Genomic DNA, 9,828 nt, shown 5'->3' with positions numbered 1-9,828 from the left:
AATGAAATACGGTAAGGGTTATTCATATTTACCGAATATCGGAACCCCGTTGGATCATATCGGATATAAAAATAGAATACTTAATCGTTAAGTGTTAATAAAACTGATCCAATTCGGTACTGGTTTTAGGATAATTCTAAAAAGCAGGCTTTTTGTAAATACAATTTGGATCTCAGCGCTTTGGTTACACGAATTACGAGAAGATAATATAATAGTTTAATCAAAATATCTCGTTTCTCGAAAATACGGGTTTATCAATTTACCGAAACAAAAATTGTATCATAAAATTTGTACTGGGAACCGTACAGTTATATCCGTACTCCGTATCGAAAAAGTCAAAACACGAAAAATGCTCAGAATAATCAAATTAGGTTAGAAAGGAGTTTTTTTCCGAGACTTCCGGGTAGTAAAAATGTAAAAATGGTTGAAGTTGGACGAATGCTGATTATTCAAAATAGTTTATAATTAATCTGAAAAATAAAATTAATAATAATTTATTAATATATAATTAATCATATAACTTTCTTCCACCTCCTACCAAACATAAACCTACCCGGAGTCTATGCCATATTTCAGACGCAAATAAAAAACAAAACTAAACAGACCCATTCAAGAACACCAAAAATAAAATCAAACCAACCAAAATATGACATACAACCTATACATATATATATACTTTATGAAGAACTTGAAGAACACCAAACAAAACCCAGATTTCCACCAATCAAACTCGAAATATTTAAACAAAACCCCTGCCCAAAATAAATTACAACCAAACGAAACCTAGAAATCAAACTATACATGCATGTGTTCAAGAATCAAACTCCACAAAACAAAAATGAGAAGTAAAGAAGAGTTCAGAAACTTACAGATTGGTAGAAGAACTGAGGCTTCGAGAAGCAGACAGTGAGGAAAAAGCTTTGATGATCCTTGAAGAAAATTAAGAATATATGGAGAAACTCTGTGTTTGCGTAAAGAAAAGAAAGAAAGTAAGAGAAGGGTATTTACAGGAAAAATAGAGAAGTCAAAGAGGCCAAATGATGTGCAATCATGGTCGCACAAGAGGGACACGTGGCAACATCCCAAGCGCCTCGCAAATCAACCACAGTAGTTATAATGCCTATTGTCAAAACAATAATTACTTCGCTGTAATTATTTAATTTGCACGGCTTTTAAGGACAAAAAAAGGGAATGTATAACGTCTGTGTATTATATATATATAACTATATACACAGATGTAAATGCCAAAAGTTGCACAATCTAGTCGCGTTAATGACGTTTCAAAATTATCATTTCAAATCAAAGAGCCTACCCAAACACAACTCTGGGGCCTTGTATCCAACAACACCCCGGAGTTTGGGGCTACAAATCAAAGAAAAATCCAAAAAATTTCTTACATTACACAAATCAAAGAGCCTACCCAAACACAACTTCGGGGCCTTTTATCCAACAACACCCCGGAGTTTGGGCTACAAATCAAAGAAAAATTCAAAAAATTTCAAAAAAATTTACATTACACAAATCAAAGATCCTACCCAAACCCAACTCTGGGGCCTTGTATCCAACAACACCCCAAAGTTAGGGGCTACAAATCAAAGAAAAATCCAAAACATTTCTTACATTACACAAATAAAAGAGCCTACCCAAACACAACTCTGAGGCCTTCTATCCAGCAACACCCCGGAGTTAGGGGCTACAAATCAAAGAAAAATCCGAAAATTTACAAAAAAAATCTTTTATTAAACAAATCATTGAACACACAGTTCAAATAACCCCAATAGTATTCCCCTATCCGGGAAACCCCCATAGGGGAGTAGGAGGCAAAAAATAGGCCATAATATGATGTTAGGTCACACACACACTGTAGAGGAGGTGAATACAGTGTATAGTACACTCAAATCGAACTTTAAGAACTTAAGTAACAGAAAACAAAATTTATTGAAACAATAAACTCTGTTACAGTATGGAACTGTTACCTCTCAGTGATGAACAAATATCACGAGAGCTGCTAGGGTTACAATGAATAATCTTCTCAAATAATGATAACACTTATAGTGTAAACCTTATGTCTGTGTTTATATACTACACAGTTACAAGATAATCGCTAATTGATATGGAATATAATTCTGCTTCCTAAAATATATCAATCAGATATCTTTTCTTCCAAGTATTCCATTCTTTACGGAATTCCTTCTTCATGCATATCTCTTCTTATATTTATCTTGATCTTCTTTCCTTTAATCAGCTACTGTCCTTATCTGATTGTCCTTCAGCACTTAAGTTCTGATATCTATCTTCTGACGATTATCTCCTGATAACATATGTACTGATATCCTTAAGTCCTGACTTCCAGTATAAGTACTGATCAACAGTTAAGTATTGATTTATCCTGTTCAAATAAGATCTGAAAGCTAAATATAAAACATATTAGCCATGACATTATCAAATATATCTAACAATCTCCCCCAACTTGTAAATTAACATAATATACAAGTTTAACAGATATATGATGATGTCAAAAACATTAAGTACAAATGCATGAGAATTAGACTAGATAACTACAACTTACGGTCCTTAAAGCTTTTACCAATTTCAACTTCTGATAACAACTTCAGTCTGTATAAATATCAGAATTTAAGCAGTTGTAGATCTTCGACTTGGCTTCATCATTTTCTGATCTCTCTGATGTCAGGAGTTGTTCTGAGATAGTTCTTCAACAAACATTTCTCAGCATATCTGAGTTCATCAATCATTCTCCTTTTGACATCTTTAAGCTCTGCAGTATCTTCACCAGTTTGAAAGATTGCAGCTCTGAGATCATTGATCTTTGCTTTTCTCAACTCCTGATCTAGTCTTATGACATAAGCTTTGTCAGACTCCAGATTGAATTCAAGTCCCTTAATACCAAGATTTGTTCTGATCTGTGTAGTATTAGGCTTCATATCAACAATATCACCATTGTGATCTCTGTACTTTGGAACATATATGCTGTCAGACTTAACAGAATAAAGCCTTTTATGTCTCTGAATCTGTTCTTTTAAGTAGTTTGCAGCAGTCTCTGTTATTCTGTCATCCACTTGAAGTAAGAAAAGTACATGCTCCAATTCTTCAAAATACTTCAATGGAATGGCATTTTGTCTTATATGATAAACCCTACCATCTGTCATGAAATACAACATGATGTATTCTTTCAAGTAGGTATGGTAAACCATCTGTACAGATTCCAGTTGATTCAATCTCTCAGGAGTTGCTCCAATACCTGGTTCACTCAAGGAAGTTGGATCATTGGTAGTGTTGTGTACTCTTCTTTCATCAGCACTTCCCAATCCAGTTTTATCTCTAGCTTCCTTTCCAGTAACTACTCTTGCTTCAAAACCACTTGCAGTAGTCTTCAAAGATTGAGTCTGTTTTGCTTTAGTGAATCCTAGTAGGAGTGTCTTTGATCTATTTTCTGATATCAAGTTAACTTGAGCTCTGTCAGAGGTTACTTGCTTCTTCTGAATATCAGAACTTACAATTTCTTGACTCTGAACAACTTGAGCCATGTCAGAGGTTGTTTTAAGAACTTTTCTTAAAGTCAGAGCAAGATTATCTTTTTCATCAGTAATTTCTTCCTCCTCAGGAGGTATATAAACCTTGATAGGTTCACCAACCTTTTCTTTACCCTTGGATCTTGGATCTATCTGTGGTTGTGATCTAGCCAACATTGCTTCAGTATGTGTCCTTTCTTTGATCACAATGCCTTTGAGTTTTGGAAGTGACTTTTTACCAGAAGCTTCAGATTTAGATGTGACTTTCTCTGATTTAAGTCTGGCTTCTTCTTCCTTTAAACTTTCCAAGTCCATTCCTGGATTTTCTTGAAGAAATAACTGTCTTGACATTTCCTCATCAAGATCTAGAAGTTCATCAGAACTTATCCTTTTACCAGCAGCAGAACTTATTCTTTTCCCAGTATCAGAACTTGTCCTGTGACTAGCTTGTCTTGATGTAAGCCTTCTACCTTGACTATGACCGCTACCCATTCCAGAGTATCCTTGATCATCATTTCCATCATCCTTTCCTTGCAGTGTCATGTTAGTGTTGCATTTGGACTTAATTACCTTCTCCCCCTTTTTGGCATCAGCAGGTAGGAAAATAGAGATAAGTAATTCCACTAAGGATTGGATTTCAGTAAGTTGCGATTGCTGAGAAGCTTGATTTGTCAGAATGTCATCAATCTGAGCCTGTTGTTTCTCTTGAGTTTTCTCAACATAAGCAATCCTGTCAATGGTAGGTTGAAAGAACTTTTTCTTATCAATTTTCCAAACTTGTTCTTGTTTGATAAAGTTCTCTTGAATCTTGTGTAGCTCTGCATGAGTAGTTGAATGAATACCTTGTAGATGTTTAATACTCAATGCAGTGACTCTAAGCTGGGTTTTTAAATCATCAGAATTTAACATTTCATCAGCTTTAGTCAAGTGCTCAGCAAGATGTATTGCAGTTGGAACACATGAAACTGAGTTCCATTCCTTAGTCCACTCCTGACCTGCAGGAGTTTCACTCCAAGGTACTGGTGCATCCCCGATAACAAACTCCTTTACCAGTTCAGACTTAGGAAGAGTCTGTTGAGGAGTATGTCCTGAAGGACCTGCTTCATCAGCATCTACAGTTGGAGCAGCTTCACCAGTATCTCCAGCATTTGCAGCATCAGAACTTAAAGAATCAGTATCTTCTGATAAGACAACAGTGTGAGTAGCAATGGAAGCTTCAGCATCCTCTAATTGCTGATCTGATACTAAGTTCTGATCAACAGCCATATCCTGATGCTCACCTAAAGTCTGATCATCAGTATCTTGATGCAGAGAAGGTGTTGTTGATAACTCTGGAGTTTGAACAGCATCAGTAACAGGTGTTGTGGAAGGATTATTTGCTGTTGGAGCTTCTAAGAGAAATACTTCAGACACAACCAAGTGTTGAACATCAATATCAGCACTTGTGCCTGGATCAACAAGAGACACAGATGGTGAGTTAGCCTTGTCAGATACAGCATCCTGAGATGGAGTTGATGGAGAAGAAGTGACTGGAACAAATTCCTTGTCTTGTGAGATCAGAGATTCCTGATCCCCTTCCTTAGCTGCTTCCTCTTCATCATCTGAAACTGGCCTTTGTGCCCTCTATTTCTTGTACTTCCTTGTTGATTTGGATTCCTTGGGAGTTTCAGGAACTATCATTCATCTAAGCCTCTTGAGAAGCCTAGAACCCCCAATTTTAGAATCCTTCTGAGAAACCTCTTTCTCAGCTTCAGTAACAGCAGGTTCTCTAGCAGGAACCGGTTCCTCAGAATCAGATTCATCGCTCAATGCAATCCTCCTTCTCTTTTGAGATGTTTGAGGAACATTCTTTGTCCTCTTTGGCTTGGAAGATGAAGATTTCACAGTAGGTGCTGAAGATGAAGGTCGAGCAGTCTGTGAAGTTGAGAGATTGGATTTGAGATATGTTCTGAGGGTAGGTTGAGTAGAATGAGAGGTAGGTACTGAGGTTGATGGATTTTGGGTGTTTGGAGTTGGTTGGACATCAGAGTAAACAGATCTATAAGTATCAGGATCAGCATTTACCAGGATCTGTTTTACAGACTTAGGAATCTGTAATGATCTAATCACTTTTTTCTTAGTATCAGCATTTACCAGGTCATTAAAGTATCGTTTTGCAACCTTAAAAGGTGGGGTTTGAGTGCTGACAGATAGAATTAATTCTACCTCGTCTCTCTAGACTTTGAAAAAGAATAACATTCATTGGAAAGAGGAATCATGGTTTAAACCGCACAAGAAACAAGAAACAGTGGACTGTTCAAGTACGAAGACCATTAATCCTAATCATAGTGACTATTAATCTTCCACTTCTACATATTCTAGTTCGAACTGAGACTGTTATCAAATTTTATTCACAGATAAGCCAAGTAAAGGATTAGACTGAGAAATCAGAACTTAGACCTATACCAGAACTTAACAGTCATCAGAACATAATTTCTTAACTCGAAAAAAGAATGCCCATCTTAGTAAATCCTCATACAAGTTCTGAGTTATAGACTTCAGAACTTAATCATCAGAATGTGTAACTAGAACTTGTCCTCAGAGTTTGTGCAATAATGACACAATGACTTTTTATCTAAAATAACATAGACCACCACAGAAATTTTCATCATTCAGATGGAGTGATTAGTGTGTGCATTAAGCTAAATAACAGACAAAGAGTAAAGTCTGATTCACTTCAGTACATCTTAGAAATAAGGCATAACTAAAATTTTGCTAAAGAGCTGTCATTGTCCTGAAACCTACTGATGAATGAGATCATGCTTGAGTCCACCTCAACTGTTTTGTGCTAATTTTATGCATCTTTTGAAATTCTATTTTACAGTGGCTTCTCAGTGTAAGTGAGTCACGACTGTGTATCAGAATTTATGCTATTATCAGAGTATTTCTCCAGTAATCATAGAGTGTGAAAAGTCACCAAGAAAATATTTTGCTTTTCTAATGCATATCTACTTAATACCAGCAATGCACTTGGGTCGTCCCTTCCACATTTTTACTCTAGATCTCAAAGGAGTACCTGATTTTATTCTTTGATCTTTTTGCTTTTTCTTTTGATAAGTGAGGTTTATCAGCACTTAGTACATTCAACAGTTTTACTAGTATCAGAACTTAACAGATTAGTAGCATTATTCTAATTTGTGACTTAGTAATAAGATATACAAAGTAAACTTAACTAAGCTCAATTATCAGAATTTGCTAGTGTCATAGGGTTTCCACTGAAATAATTACTTCTTATATGGAATCATTTGTTTATTGAAGACTACTAGGTCAGTATCTAGCACAGTTATCCTCATAGGATTGAATAGGTACTTGAACAGACATATCACTTATCAGATTTTAGAAACATATATCAGACAACAGTCAGTACTTAAAGACATTTATCAATTAAGCACAGAATACACAATGAGATTAATTATGTAAATACTGAGCATAAAGTCTGATAACACAGAACAAGACTAAGCAGATTTAGAGAAAGAACCTGAAACCATTCCAAGTTCATTTACCAATCTTGTAAAAGTAGCTTCACACAGTGGTTTTGTGAAGATATCTGCTAGTTGTTGATCTGTGGGAACAAAATGCAATTCCACTGTACCTTCATCCACATGTTCCCTGATGAAGTGGTACCTGATGCTGATGTGCTTTGTCATTGAGTGTTGAACTGGATTACCTGTCATAGCAATAGCACTTTGATTATCACAGTAAATAGGGATTTTGAAATATGTTAACCCATAATCCAGTAACTGATTCTTCATCCAAAGAATCTGTGCACAACAGCTTCCTGCAGCAATATACTTTGCTTCTGCAGTTGATGTGGAAATTGACTTTTGTTTCTTGCTGTACCAAGAAACCAATCTGCCTCCAAGAAATTGGCAGCTTCCACTTGTGCTTTTCCTGTCAATTTTACAACCTGCAAAATTTGCATCTGAGTAACCTATTAGTTTAAAATTTGATTCTCTAGGATACCATAATCCCAGAGCAGCTGTTCCTTTAAGATACTTAAAGATTCTTTTTACAGTTGTTAAGTGAGGTTCTCTTGGATCTGCTTGAAATCTTGCACAAAGACAGGTAGCATACATGATATCAGGTCTACTAGCAGTTAGATAGAGTAGAGATCCAATCATACCTCTGTAGTCAGTAATATCTACTGATTTACCGGTATCCTTATCCAGATTTGTCGCAGTGGCCATTGGAGTGGATGCACTTGAACAATCTTGCATTCCAAATTTCTTCAGCAAGTTTCTGGTGTACTTGGTTTGACAAATAAAAGTGCCTTCTTCATTCTGCTTGACTTGAAGGCCCAGAAAATAGCTAAGTTCCCCCATCATACTTATCTGATATCTTGACTGCATTAGTTTGGCAAACTTTTTGCAAAGTTTGTCATTTGTAGATCCAAAAATGATATCATCAACATAAATCTGGACCAGAAGTAAGTCCTTTCTATGGTTGAGGTAGAACAGTGTTTTGTCTATTGTCCCTCGGTTGAATCCACTTTCCAGAAGAAACTGAGCTAAAGTCTCATACCATGCTCTAGGAGCTTGCTTAAGTCCATAAAGTGCTTTGTCAAGCCTGTAGACATAATGTGGATGTTTGGTATCTACAAAACCTGGAGGTTGTTCAACATAGACCTCCTCCTCCAATTCTCCATTGAGAAAAGCACTTTTCACATCCATTTGAAAGACAGTAAACTTTTTGTGAGCAGCATAAGCCAAGAATATCCTTATGGCTTCTAACCTAGCAACTGGTGCAAATATTTCATCATAATCAATTCCCTCCTGTTGAGAATATCCTTTTGCAACCAGCCTTGCCTTATTCCTTGTAATTATGCCATCACTGTCAGTTTTGTTTCTGAATACCCACTTTGTACCAACAACAGATCCATTCTTTGGTCTTGGCACTAGGGTCCAGACTTTGTTTCTTTCAAATTCATTCAACTCTTCCTGCATTGCTTGCACCCAATCAGCATCTTGAAAAGCTTCTTCCACTTTCTTTGGCTCAGTCTGAGAGAGAAAAGAATTGTAAAGACATTCATTTGAAGTACCTGTTCTAGTTCTGACACCTGCATTAGGATTTCCAATTATCAAATCAGGTGTATGTGATTTTGTCCACTTCCTTACAGATGGAAGGTTTTCTCTAGAACTGGATGCTCCCCCAAGATCCATGCTATTTTCATTTTCATTTTCTGATGCTCCCCCTGAAACTATGCTCTCTGAGTTGGATTCTTCAGTATTTAGACTTTCAGCACTATCAGAACTTGGCTTATCAGAACTTGAAGAGCCAGATGTATGTTCTGATGTTTCTTGAGATGTGGTAGGATCTTGAGTATGCTCCCCCTGCATAGGTGCATCTTCCTTTGACGTAGTCTCCACAGTTTCAATAACATCAGAGTTTAATCCATCAGATTTTACAGTATCAGGACTTAGACTCTCAGGATTTTCTGTATCAGAATTTGAGTCTTCATTTTCAAATCTCAGCTGATCATGGTCAATGAAATCTTCAAGACCAGTAATCTTTTTGTCATCAAAAGAGACATTGATAGATTCCATGACCACTTTTGTTCTCAAATTATAGACTCTAAAGGCTTTTGTGGAAAGTGGATATCCAACAAAGATTCCTTCATCAGCTTTTAGATCAAACTTTGATAGCTGTTCAGGATGAGTCTTGAGAACAAAACACTTGCATCCAAATACATGAAAATATTTCAGATTTGGCTTCTTTTTCTTCACCATCTCATATGGTGTTTTTCCATGCTTGTTAATGAGTGTTGCATTTTGAGTAAAACAAGCAGTCTGCACAGCTTCAGCCCATAAATAGGTTGGAAGCTTTGCTTCTTCAAGCATTGTACGTGCAGCTTCAATGAGAGTTCTATTCTTCCTTTCAACAACCCCATTTTGCTGTGGAGTTCCAGGAGCAGAAAATTCCTGCTTTATTCCATGGCTTTTGCAGAACTCTTCCATTATCAAATTCTTGAACTCAGTGCCATTATCACTCCTTAAAACTTTCACAGAATCTTTGACCATTTTATCCAGATGTTTGATATGATCAATCAAGGTTGATGCAGTTTCACTTTTTGTATGCAAGAAATACACCCATGTGTATCTGGTGAACTCATCCACTATGACCAACACATACTTCTTCTTTGCAATAGACATGACATTTACTGGACCAAATAGATCAACATGTATTAGATGATAAGGCTCAAGAATTGATGATTCAGTCTTGCTCTTGAATGAAGATTTTCTTTGTTTGGCTTTCTAACATG

This window comes from Apium graveolens, chromosome 3, assembly GCF_009905375.1.
Source record: "Apium graveolens cultivar Ventura chromosome 3, ASM990537v1, whole genome shotgun sequence".
Taxonomy (NCBI): Eukaryota; Viridiplantae; Streptophyta; class Magnoliopsida; order Apiales; family Apiaceae; genus Apium; species Apium graveolens.
The sequence above is the reverse complement of the archived record's forward strand: the minus strand, read 5'-3'. Positions refer to the sequence as shown.